We start from the raw sequence: 13,051 nt of genomic DNA, 5'->3' as shown, positions 1-13,051 counted from the left end.
AGTATTCATCCATCGTGCATCCATCCATTTATCCATCCATTCACCCATCTATCCATGTGCCCAGCTCTGGCACACACACAGACACAGACACGCGTGGCAAGTGAAAAAATACCCACATCCGGCCTTTGTGCTCGTGTGCGCACATACGCACGCACACACGCACGCACGCACACACACACGAAAGACTAGCCTGATCAGAAACCCGAATGAGCATCAATAGTCACCTATAAAAAGATCATGAAGGAGAGGCACTTGGCGATAGAAGAGCTTGTCACGGGGGGCCCTGCCCAGGTGGACAGGCCAAGGGAAAGCTCCCTCGGGAGGAACGACTGAAAGCTGAAGGCTGGGGCAGGAAGAGGGTGAAGGGAGCAGGCCGTGCGATGACCCTGCGGCAGGAGGGGGCCCGCTGCACGCCCATCGGGACAGATAGAGGGCCGGAGTCTCCGGAGAGCTGAAGGGTGGACGGAGGCGAGGGACGAACGTGGTGCGAGATGCGAGCAGGGGAAACAAGAAGCCAGAGCTTTATAAAACCCACGCTAATGGACCCTGGGCGGGGCCAACGCATGCTACAGTTCCGACCGGCGACTTCCCTTCCTTTCCTCCCTCATTTGCCAGACTGTTTGGCAGTCAGTAGAGCTGGGCGATTTGCTTTTCTGCCACAGATATTTCTTACCATTTTCAGCTTAAATGCAGAGCAAACTCTCAGCCACATCGGAGGGGCCTCTGCACAGACACACACAGAGAATGCACACACACACAGACACGGATTCGCGCACGCACGCACACGTGCATAGACCCACACACGCGCACACGCCTCCCACGGTCAAAGGCACAGAGTGGCCTGGTGATTCTATCCTGGCTGCAGCCCTTTGCTGTGAGCACTCTTGGTCTCCCGCCACTGCTCAGCTCCACGGAGCTGCGGACAAAAACCATCATCTGCCTCTCGAAAGCAAAGCGGCAGCTTCGTCGAAGGTGGCAGACCGGGCAGCGACTGGAGAGAGAACTCAAGAGCGGCCAGTGCCAGGAGGAGGCTGAGGACGGAGACTCCGTAAAGGAATCGCAGGGCCCACGGAGCATGGTCCCCTCATCATGTCCAGGCTCCATACCCAGGACCCTTCCAGAGCAAGAGCACCAGGTCATCCAGCCAAAGGACATCGGGGACATAACAGCCGTTTGGGAATTAGGCACGCCTGGGTCCGAGCCCTGCCACTGCACCTTTGCTCATTGTGAGGTCTCGAGCACGTGATTTCCCCTTTCTTGAACCTCGGTTTCCTCATCTGGGAAGGCAGGTGGCAACATCAACTTTATTCACTTACACACACACACACACACACACACACATGGTCTCCGCTTGATCCGCAGTTTCGCTTTGCACGGTTTCGGTGACCCGTGGACGACCGTGGTGTGAATATTAAATGGAAAATTCCCAAAAGAAACAAGTCGTACGGTTTTCGATCGTGGCCGTCCTCAGTCGCGGGATGAAGTCTCTTGCCCTCCCACTCCACCCCGCCCCCTGGGGACGTGACTCCTCCCTCGGCCCCGCGTGTCCACGCTGTGGATGCTCCCCGCCCATCGGTCACTTAGTCGCCATCTCAATGATCGAATCAACTGTCGGCGTCACGGTGCGCGTGTTCAGGTCACACTTGACTTAATAATGTCGCATTCACGTAACTTTTATGACGCTTACTGTGATAGCTGTTCTATTTATCATTGCTGTTGTTAATCGCTTACTGTGCGTCATTTATAAATTAAAGTTTATCATAAGTATGTATAGGAAAAGTAGATAGTACATATAGGGTTTGGTGCTCTCTGTAGTTTCAGGCATCCACTGAGGGTCTTGAAGTGTGTCCCCTAGCAGTGGGGGGACTGCTGTATACAGAGCCCCTGTCACATGCCAGGCACCCTTGTGGGCCCCGGGAGAGGAGCGAAGAAGGCTGCAAAGAGGCCTCCGCTCAGGCGCGCGCCCTGCCGGGGAGATGAGCATTAAATGCACAGAGGTGCATAAACGACACCCCCTTAGCTCCTGAAACGTGCCAAAGACGGTAAGGCGGGAGGGAGCCGCATCAGACAGGGTGCTCGGCAGATGTCCGAGCTGAGGCTGCCGTAATGAGAAGGAGCTGGCCGGGGGCGGCATGGGGGAAGGGCATGCCAGGCCGAGGGGCCAGCAGGGTGAGGCCCGGGGGTGGGAATGAGCTGGCGTGAAGGCAGATCAGTGTGGCTGGAAGGCAGAGAGCAACAGGGAGACTGGCAGGAGATGAGGGGGAAGAGGTGGGCTGGACTCCGTGGGCCTTTCGGTCTGCGGCGAGGGTTTCGGATTTTACCGTCAGCCTCCGCATGTGGAGGCTCCGCCTCTGCGGATTCAACCAACTGTAGATCGGAAACACTCCCTTCCCCGCAAAAAAAAAAAAAATTCCAGGAAACTGATCCCTAAACCAGAGTACAAGTATTTACAGAGCGTTTACATCGTATTAGGGGTTATAAGTAACCTAGAGATGATTTAAAGTACACGAGAGGACGTGTGTGGGTTATATATGCAAATACGACGTCATTTTACATTTGGGACTTGAGCGTCCGAGCATTTTGGTATCCACGGGGTGGGGAAGGGCGTCCTGGAACCAAGCCCCCTGAGAATACCAAGGGGCGACTGCACTCCACGTGTTGCAGTAAGACACAGGAGCCTTTCGAGCAGACGACACGATCTCATGTGAGCCTTTCGAAGGTCGCTCCGGCTGCTGTGGGAAGGGCGGATGGATGGCAGGTCACGGGCGAGGGCAGCAGCTGGAGGGTGAGGAGGCGGCTGCGGCGTGAACCTCAACCTCGGGGCTCTGGTGGGAAAGCAGGGGGCCTGACAGCCGGCGTGGGGGGAAGGGTCATGGTTACAGCCTCTCACTTCCTGCTCCCACCCCATCCTCCGCGACCTCAGCCTCCAAGTAAAACAGACGCAGCAAGAGAAGCGAGCAAACTAAGGATGTCCTCAGACGCCAAGGACATCTGTGCCCGGCTCGCCGGGAGGCCACAGACAGCGTCTACGGCACACGGAGAGCCCACGTCTCGGTCATGGCGGTGGACGAGCCCGGCCCAGGACCCAGCTGTCGGCTGCAAGAGCCTGGAACCGAGAGAAAGCCAGTGCTGAACGAGAAGCACAGGGTCACCTTCCGACTGTCATTTGACAAATGAACAGGACTGAGCTCTGGCTGGCATGGGGAAGGACACTGTCACCGTGACTGCGTGCGTTCTGGTGACCCAGAGTCCAGCAGGAAGAGGAAGGAACGCCCCGAGACGGCGTGCAGACTCCAAGCGCATCTGGGAAATGGTCAGAGAGAGACGGGGGCCGAGGGTAAGAGGAGGTGGGTCAGGCCTCCTCGACACGGCCAGGGGACAGCGGCTCTGGGAAATGAGGACTTCTTTCCTTACTCACGAGGTGCTGGTCAGATGCATGCTGGCTAATACCCTTCTCAACCACCCTCACTTGACTCCCTGCAGAGGCCCGGACGCATGTCGGAGCCAGCCCACAGCCACCTGGAACGCAGACCTTTCGGAATGCGAGAGAAGCCTGCTTAAGGTTTTCTTAAAAGCAGCGCCTTCCCTCCTGACATTCAGAGACAAGCTCATAAAACTTCAGGCTACCGGGAAATTTTATCCGACGACACTGCGCTCTCCTGGGCTGTGGCCAGGTGCCAGGAACTGCACAGCCACGGCCTCCTTCCCGTGGAGCTCGTGTTGCCCGGGCTCGCCACAGTCCCCACCTCTCCCTCCTGTGTCCCCAACACAAAAACCTTTTCCTTACACCTGCCCCGCATTTATGCTCCCCGCCTTGCCCCTGTGGGACTGGACTCTCTCGCTGTGCGTACTTCACTGCTCTGAACCTCTATCTCCATATCTGTGAAATGGGATGAGCGCCCCACCCCCGCCTTGTCGAAGGGGATTCATAGACAATGCACATGCTGTGCCTGGCACAGTGCTTAACCAACGGAAGAGGGTTTTTTCCTTAAAATGGACAAGAATTTCCTATCGGATCCCCACCTGGGCTCCCCAGGCTGCATTAAGGACGAGGCTTCATTTCTTGAGGCCCCAACAATGTGCCAGGGGTCCTAGGGGCTAGTGACGGGGAAAAGAGAAAGATGACCATGACATGGTCCTCGCCCTTAGAGAACTCACACTCCAGTCAGGTAGAAAGGGAGCTCGATCATCGGAATACAGCGTGACACCTACTGTAACGGGTGGGGGCGAGGTGTGTAAATCCCTGTAGGGAATCTGTAAGGGGCTTCCTAAGTACTGGATGGAAGAATGGATGGATGGATGCGTGGATGGATAGATAAACAAACGACTGCCTTCTTAATCCCATAAATGTAATTTCTACACTATATGAATGTGGAAGAGACCAAAGACAAAGCTGATCATAACTACCTTCGTCTTCGCCATCGTGAGCCCCCCCCCCACACACACACACACACCATGCATTGAGCATTTACTCTGAGCCAAGCACTAGATCGAAGCCATCGTCTCATGTTGTCCCATTTGATCCTCTCGGCAGTGCCTGTGAGGTGGGACCTCTGTCACCCCCGTTTGGCAGATGGGGAACTGAGGCTTCGAGAAGGAAAGTGACCTGGCTGAGGCAACTCGGCTACCGGGCAGCAGAGCTGAGGCGTGGCGAGCCTGTGCGATGCTGCTGTGCTCCGTGCTTGCCACTGGGTCCGTGGCAGACATTCGCATTCGAGTGTCAGAAAAGACAAATACTCTGTGTCCAGACCTCTGTCTTGGTTCATCCTCCCAGCCTGGTCTTGGCGGATGTTTGTTTTGAGGAACTAGATCTTTCTTCTCGATTGACGATTCCCCCGGCGTTGCCACTGCCCCTCCCCAAGCAGATGGTTTAATTACTTGAAATTATTTTTAAGCAAGGACAGGCAGGTGAATTCCCTCTCCACCCCACACCTCGCCTACGAAATGAAAATTGAGTTGCCCCCTTTTTTTTTTAAATAGCAGGTGGTGATAAAACAATCCCCTGAAAAATCTGTCGTCTTCCAAATCCCTCCAGGGTTTCCCTGATCAGCCATAAGTGGGCTCAATTTCGGGCAAGTGCCCAGACTTCCAAGTCCAGTTCAGGTAGTGAAGGTTTACTGACCACCTATTACGTGCCAGGCTCTGCTCCTAATGCTTAAAAGGCACCATCAATAACGGCCATCAATATTAATGTAGCGCTGGCCAATATGCAAAGTGAATTAAGATTTACAAAGGGCTTTCTCATCCATCATGAACCTGAAGCTCGTTGGAGTTAAACAGCTCTTCTCAGTTGCTGCGGGTAGGCCAGGCTGAAAACCGAAGCTCCACCCTCAGACCTCGAACCCTGAGCCCACTGTTCCACTGAATACACAAAGCTGTCAAGGGCAAGAATGACCACCTCCCCGCCCCCAAATGGAGTCGCCTCTTTGAATCCCGCTAGGACTTCCCATTCTTCAGGACACTGTCCGGTCAGAGAGATGAAGAAATGAGCAAGCTCGATGTGAAGACCAGTGTGTGATTATTGTACAAGGGAACCCTTGACCCTGGGCTGGGGGCGGCGCTAGGAAGGCAGGGGGTGCCAGCAGGGCAGGCTTCATGTCCCTGCTGTCTGGAACTCACCTTCGCCCTTTCTGGGACCCGGTATGCAATGTGTGGTCTGTTTCTTTGTCATACGCACACACGGAGCATCTCCTGGGCATCTGAGCCTTGGCCAAGGACTGAGGACAGGGGAGATGAATGAACTTGGCCCGTGCTTTCAAGCCACGTACAGTCCAGTGGGCGAAACAAGTAAACTGAAAATTATGAGGTCGTACCATATGAAACTGTCGACATTTCGCCATGTTTTACCTTCTAAAAAGACCGTTCCGTGTGGCTCAAACTTAGACCCGATGGTGTAATAATTTGCCGTCCGGAAGGAAAGCTCGGGATGACGCGGGAGCCCCAGACCAGCGGCCACTACGAGGGGCATTCATGACTCCACTCCCACTGCACACCCCCCACGCACAGCGGCAGCCACGGCCGAGAGCTGAGAAGCACAGTCGACAGTAGACACTAAGCTAACGGTCATTTACCGTAATTATAACTAACGTTAGTCACGCGCCTACGACCTGTTACGCACTCTCTCAAGCACGTGCTGCGAAGGAACCAACCCTTCTAGCCCCACGAAGTGGGTGCAGTTAATGCCCCCATTCTACAGATGGGGAAACTGAGGCGCGTGGTGAGCTGCGACGTGGCTCGAGGTCATGCGGTCAGTGCTACGGCAAAGCCAGCCTTCCGAGGCGACATCGGGACCTGGAGCCCGTGCTCCCATCTGCTCCGCAGAGCTTCTGCTCAGGACGCGTCTTTAGTTCCAAGGTCACCCAGGTGGCTGTTTTTCGTTTCTGTTTTTTTTTTATTAAAGCTGCGATCTCGTCCTCTGACATGGGGGACGTGGAGACGAGACAGCCACCGCGGACGGAGAGAATTGTCAAGGCTGCTCACGTCGGAGGGAGTCGTGTGTCCTCGCGAACCAAGTAGAGAATGTCCCCCCGAGGGGAGGATGGGCACGAAAACGGGGTGGCGCCTAACGCCCCCAACAGGTGGCCTGGGTTGGAGCCTTACTTTTTATTTTTACAATGGGAAGAGCCAGAGAGGACAGAACGGTTTTGTGTGGAGACTTTGGACACGAGCGGAGCCGAGCCGCGTGGGGAGCTGAGCACCCAGGGCGGCCCCGAGCGGGAAAGGAGGCCACTCCTCACTCAGAGGGTGGCGCTTCCAGGATGCTGGAGCCCAGGCTGTCACGGATGGAACCTTCTTCCCGTTCCGTTCCCCAGCCAGCCACCGCGGCTACATTGGGGGTTTTCTAAACATACCATTATGTTACCCACAAATAATAATAACGGTCACGCCTTTCTGAATAGCTCCATCTCGTATTTGAGTTTTCTGCCTCCTCATTTTGGCTTAACCACCCTAGGTTTGGATTATTTATTAGTAGCATTAGTATTTAGTAATATTAGTAAAATTAGCTTATCAATGGTATTTTATTAAACTGAGGAAAATGATCAAAGTTTTGAGCAAACTCAGACTGACAGCTTCAGGAACGGAGGGGCAGAGGCCGAAGCATAAGAAGTCCCTACAGTAATTCAGCTGTTATAGGATGACGTCTAGATTTGGATGCTACACCAAACAAATAGTCATCAAGTGCCTACTATGTGTCAGGTACTGCGCTAGCGACTAAGTATGTGGCCCAAAATGAGACAGACACAGACCTCCCAGAGCTCCCAGTGTCAGGATGACCACAGACACAGACCTCCCAGAGCTCCCGGTGTCAGGATGACCAAGGAGAGAGAAAGGACAGGGTGCATCTAAGAGGTATTTAGATGACGAATTAGCTGGACACGGTCTCACGGGTGGGCAGCACAAAATTACTGCAATTCTCCAAGCCTGGCAAGGTAATTGATAATGACCAAGAAATTGACTGCATTTGTATGAGCTTCTGAAATCTATGACAATCTAGTCATCTGAAAAAAAGCAGATGAGAGCGATGGAATTAGAATTTTTCATTTACGAGTGCTTTTGAGAAGGCGGATCCCAGAGAAATTAGCCGATATTTTAATTTTCTGCTATCTCGCTCCGGATACCATGCGGGCCGCCTCTGATAACTAACATGTGCCTCTCAATGCTCTTCCAGTTTGCAAAGCTGCCCCCCGGGCATTGTCTCCTTCGGTCCCCACCACAACCTTGGGAGTCCGCAAAGCAATTTCACAGAGGTTATCACACTGGATTCTTGAATTCTCATGCCTCATTTCCCTGCAGTCCGCACAGCCGAGCCTGTCATGTTACAGTTCTGCAGACACAGCAAGCTTTCACACCTCCTTGACTTTGCACGTGTGGTTCCCTCTGCCCAAAAGGAGCCTATCCCATCCTCGTTCGACCAGGGAGTACCCTACTCATCCCAGGAAACCCTGGGCAGGCGGCGAAAGGCCTTTGTTCCCTGGGGCAGCAGGGAAGGTTCAGGCATCTCTGAGTCGAGAGCACCTGGCCACGGTCCCCACGTCAGGGGGAGCACAGCAGGCCAAGGGGCACAGCTCTGTCCTGCAGCTGGCTCAGGTGCCACCGGAAGCAATGGTGCCCAGGCCTTCTGCTTTCGTACAGAGTGGAGCAGGTAACACTTCGCGGCTGGACCGACGCGAGTTCAAATCCGGACTTTGTGACTTATCAGCTATGTAACCTTGGGCGAGCCTCTCACCCTAACTCTAAATTCCCTCCTCTGCGGAAAGCATCTGATAATACCCGCCTTCAACGTAAGGGAAGCAGCAGTGACTATCAGTGCAAAGCACGTATCCAGATCTCTATAACCAGAGATTGCTAAATGGGAGCTATTATTTTTACTATTAAGACGACTTCTCTCATGACAGAACAAGGTATAGCATTCTTTTTCGCGTTGTCACTATTCCTGCTACTACTGCTATGATTATTTACATTTTTCCTTACTTCTAAAGGGGGTAAAAAAAAAAAACAAAAAAAAACACTTGCTTCTCCTACTGGCACTTTCCTTGTCGTCCCTTGGAAATGACCAGGGGAGGCGGTTCGTTGCCTCACGGGCGGGGGGACGGCAAAGCAGGGGAGGCACGGTCCTCACTGGCAGCTGGACCGGCGGGTTCGCGAAGGACGGACAGAATGGACAGGAAGAGAGACTTGACCAGGCGAAGGCCCGGAGGCTGGACAGGCTGCGGCTTATTCGGGGAGCTTCAGGCACAGTGGCTCCTCTTGGCTGGGACAGAGGGTAGGGAGGAGATAAACGGCACAGAGAGGGTGCAGAGGCCATGATTCCAGTGGGGCTTCCTGTCCAGCCCGCGCTCTTCTAAGCCCTCTCTGGCCAACGACGTATTTAGTCCTCACAGTCAGTCCCATTTTATAGAGGAGTAAATGGAGGCACCGAGAAGTTAGGCAATTTGCCCAAGGTCACACAGCAAGCTCATGTCAGATCCGCATCCAATGCCCGTGCTCATGACCACGGTCCCAGGAAGGCACTGCTTCTTTTTTCTCTGTGACATTCAGACAGGTGTCCCAAAGCCGGAAAAGAAACAGACCCCTCCAGAGTCACGAGGAAGCAAGCTGAAGCCAGCTTGGGTGGCCTGGAAGCCTCTCTCTCGCTCTCTCTCTCTCTCTCTCTGTCTCTCTCTCTCTCTCTCTTTCTCTCTCTCTCTCTCGCTCTCTCCCTCTCTCTCAATCTCTCTCTCTCTCTCTCTCTCTCCCCGCTCCCAGCGTGCAGAGGTGGATTTTTAGAAGTTCCTGAACATAAAACCATTTCCATATAATTATGCGTCCTTGACCTACATGTCATTTGGCTGTCGCATGGGCCGAAGGCACACAAAAACAATTTCTCCAATCAGACAAAATTGCTTCCCAAGGTCCCCAGGTGATCAGACATTGTCTTCTGGGCATGGCCTGTTCCCCGTCCAGCCACGTCCCCTGGCACAGGTGCTGGCCCTTGAGCCCCCCTCCCCGTCTGCCGGGAGAATGCAGGTCCCATGATGGAACAGGACGTCCGCCAGCCCTCGGAGAGCCGGCCACCAGCACCGTGCATCGGAGAACTTCCCAATGTTCTGGAACATCCAGATCCCACAGAACCTTCCCCTGCCACCCGAGGAGGGAAGCCGGTGCATCCTTCGAGAAGTGTCACCTCTCGGCATTTCGCTGGCTCCTGTCGAATTTTATACGTGAGCAAGGGACAATGCCCACCCCCCGTGTCTGAAAGCTTCAGTGAAGTGTGTAAAGGACCCTCTCTCTGCTCCTCACCCCCCACCCACCCTGTCTCCCATTGGGAGCCCCTGTTCCTGGTACAGAAATAATCAGCTGTCACTCAGTAAACCCTCTGAGGCTCAGAGCCCTGCGAAGACTCTCGGCCGCCTGAGGACAGAGAAGCCACACTGGGCCGCGCAGCCACCCGCCTGGTTAGAACCGGGTGCTGCGGCTTCTTTGCCTCTTCTCCTACCAGGCGCCCCTCCCAACTCTCTCTCCCCGCAGGGGCAGCCGATGACAGAAAAGAGCGAGGCCTGCGGGGGAACTTGCTGAAGTTAAGGGCAGCGCCATGTGGAAATGCGGGCCCGGCTTGGCCTCCCCTTCTGATTTGCAAAGGAAGCTCAGATCATCAATTGGACATGAAATCCTAGAACTTATAATTATGGCAACCGATTCAAAATAATCTTCAAGACACATGAGCGGCCCAGAATACACCCGTTCATCCTCTGGCCTGGGACCTTGATTCTCTGCTGAACTCCTAGCTGTTCCAACGGCGTGCCTCCTGGCCTCTGCGCATTCCGATCCCCGTCGTTGGCAGGCTTTGCTCCCAGTGTTTCCATGTCACTGCATCCACGCCACTTCCTCCAAGAAGTCTTCCGTGATCCATCATCCTCTAAGTGCTCCCATATCTGTCCTCTGCTGTTTGGGGCCTTCCCTCTGGGTATCTATCTGGCTCTGCCAAGCTAGAAGCTCCAAGAGGGAAGACACGGGTTCTTCTGGCTTACCGTGACATGGCAGCGGGTAGCAAGGTGCCCGAACACGGTCGGGAGTCGACCGCGGTGGCAGAAGGAAGGGAAGGGGCACTGGCCTGAGTAGTCCTGGTGAAATACAAAATCCTCCTCACCTGAGTCTCTGGGTTGGGCTGGTGAGCCACAAAAAATAACATCTGCTGAGCACTCTCTCCCTGCCAGGTCCTCTTCTGTGTACTTGCGTTAATGCCGACGAGAACCTATAACCCCATTTTACGGATGAGGAACGTTACGGCGTGGAGTGTTGAAGAAAATTCGCCAGGATCGCAAAGCTAGAAATGGATAAACTTCGGATTCAACCGCACAAAGTCTGGTGTCAGCATTGGCACTTCTCGCCTCTCTGCTTTTCAACAGAGAAACGAACAGTATTTTTGAGGACCTACTACATGCCTACTAGAGGGCCTTGATGAACCCGCCCGTCCGTTCATCCGCCAATCCATCCATCAGCCCGTCCGTCCGTCCGTCCGTCCATTCGTCTGTCATTCTTATCCCACCAACACCAACAGAGTGCGTACTCTTTGCCTGCCCTGTGATAGGCCTTCGAGGCTCCCAGAAAAGAGACTCAGTCCCTGCCTTCCAGAGGCCCCCAGGTAATGGATGATGAAGCTTTTGAAGGAAATCGTTACAAAGAACGCGTTAAACACCCTCGTCAATGAGGTTCTTAACTCAGCTCACCGAGATCGGGGAAGGCTTTAAAATGACAAGTCCGCCAAGCAAAGGGCTGGGGGCAGGGTGGGCGCTCCAGGCAGAGGGACAGCCGCTGCGGTGCCAAGAAGGTGAGCGGGTGCCGCGGCTCAGCCGCCGACTTGTGAGGCAATGAGCACGGTGCGTGCGCGTGGCGGCCAAGGCCGCGGAGGCGTCTGCTTGGCTGTGCGAACACGCCGGCTTTCGGCTATTGAGCAGAGGTCTCCCACCGGCGACCCACGGGCCACAGCGAATGTGTGTGTGTGTGTGTGTGTGCGTGTGTGTGTGTGTGTGTGCGCGCGTACACGCGTGCCCACGTGTTGCCTGCGGGCCTCTCTCGAAACGCTGGGGGGCCTGGCCATGGCCGGCTATCACTTTCTGCGGGGGAACCAGCAGCTGGAGCCAGATAGTCAACTGCCCTGTTGAAATAGGGTGTGAGCTTCTAGTTCACTGCAGCTGCCCACATGCCCGCCTCATGCACGATGTCACCTGCCTGCCTGGCTCCCGCTCCCGTTCGGCTTACAAGGCCTAGCACAGAGCCACTGAGGAGAGCAAGGTGGGGTTGAAATGATTCCTCATGCTGGGATGACTTATTCAGTGATGTCTGAGCACCCCGAACCCCGGGAATGAGTCTTGTCCTCCCGAGAGCCCGATCCAAGCTCAGCACAGAATTGGGCCTCACTAAACTTACGCTGAGCTGCATTGGATTCACATGGAAGATTCTGGCACAAAACCTTTTCTCAAGGAGCTGACAGTCTCAAAAAGATCTCTCTCACACACTGAACACTAAATTAATTTCCAATTAATTTCCAATTACCCTTGACCACAGTCCCTGACTCATTGTCTGCAGTAAACCGTCAGTAACTTTCAGTGTCCTCAAAACTGTAACCGGCACTTCGGCATGTCTGGATGCTGTGGTCGTCTATATTCGTTATTATTCATTCATTCATTCGCTCGTTCGTTCAACAGGTATTTATCAAGCACCTACTGCAGGGGAGAGGCCAGTGTAAGAGGTTGGCAACATAGTAATAATAATAATAATGATAATAAGCAACACAGATACACTTCCTGCCCTTCAAGACTTCTAACCCGCCTAACGGTTAAGATGGTAAAATTTATATAGCACGCGTGGCACCCGGCACTGTTCCGGGCACCTTTTAATGCTCCCCGAAGCCTGCAGTGAGTATTAGCTCATCACCCTCTTCGTAGATGAGCAAACTGAGGCATGGGGAGGTTGAATAAATGGCCCACGGTCGCACGGCTAGAAAGTAGCAGCGGCAGGTTGGAATCCTCATAGCCTGGCCCCAGAATCTGTCCTCTCTGTCACCTGAACTCCCGGGATGACCCTGGGAGCCCTGACGTGCCTCCTGAAGCACCAGGGTGGTGGTCACTTCTGGCGGCGTCCACAGCCACGAGCCCCTGGGCTGGGAGATTAACCATAACGTGCTCTGAAACTGGTGTATAGAGTAGCTTTATTTTTCCTCTGATATCGCGTTACTGCTTTTTCTTAAGTTGGAGGCACGTGATGCAGGAGTAATACTAGAAGCAGCTAGAGGTGCAAAGTCAACAGCCGACGGCTGTAGTTTACATGTGGTCTTAGCTACAAGGCAACCAGCTCTCTCTGGGAAGAGACGCCTCACGGATAGAAAGACAGCGTGGGCCTCCTTCGCCCATGCCGCTGCTGGACCATAGTGTGCCCATCTCCATCATCCCTTGCCTGCCTCTGTGCAGCCTTCCCAGGCCCGGTGCCGGAAGGCATTGCCACGTTCTCTCCATGGGCCCAAGAAAATGCCTGGACCTCCTGGTCACACTCACTGCTTGGACATGCAACCTCT

At 54.2% G+C, this 13,051-nt stretch overlaps 1 protein-coding gene and 1 long non-coding RNA gene across 3 annotated transcripts in view; one reads left to right on the top strand and one right to left on the bottom strand.

Annotated features, from left to right (window-relative positions):
- LOC112479129 overlaps positions 1–13,051 on the bottom strand; it is a 234,279-nt gene that overhangs the window by 131,650 nt on the left and 89,578 nt on the right. The window lies entirely within an intron of this gene.
- The window catches only part of GPR139 (G protein-coupled receptor 139), a 34,014-nt gene that overhangs the window by 10,621 nt on the left and 10,342 nt on the right, over positions 1–13,051 (top strand). The window lies entirely within an intron of this gene.

This window comes from Pteropus alecto, unplaced genomic scaffold (genome assembly GCF_000325575.1).
Source record: "Pteropus alecto unplaced genomic scaffold, ASM32557v1 scaffold34, whole genome shotgun sequence".
Taxonomy (NCBI): Eukaryota; Metazoa; Chordata; class Mammalia; order Chiroptera; family Pteropodidae; genus Pteropus; species Pteropus alecto.
This window is presented reverse-complemented; position numbering and strand designations above follow the sequence as displayed.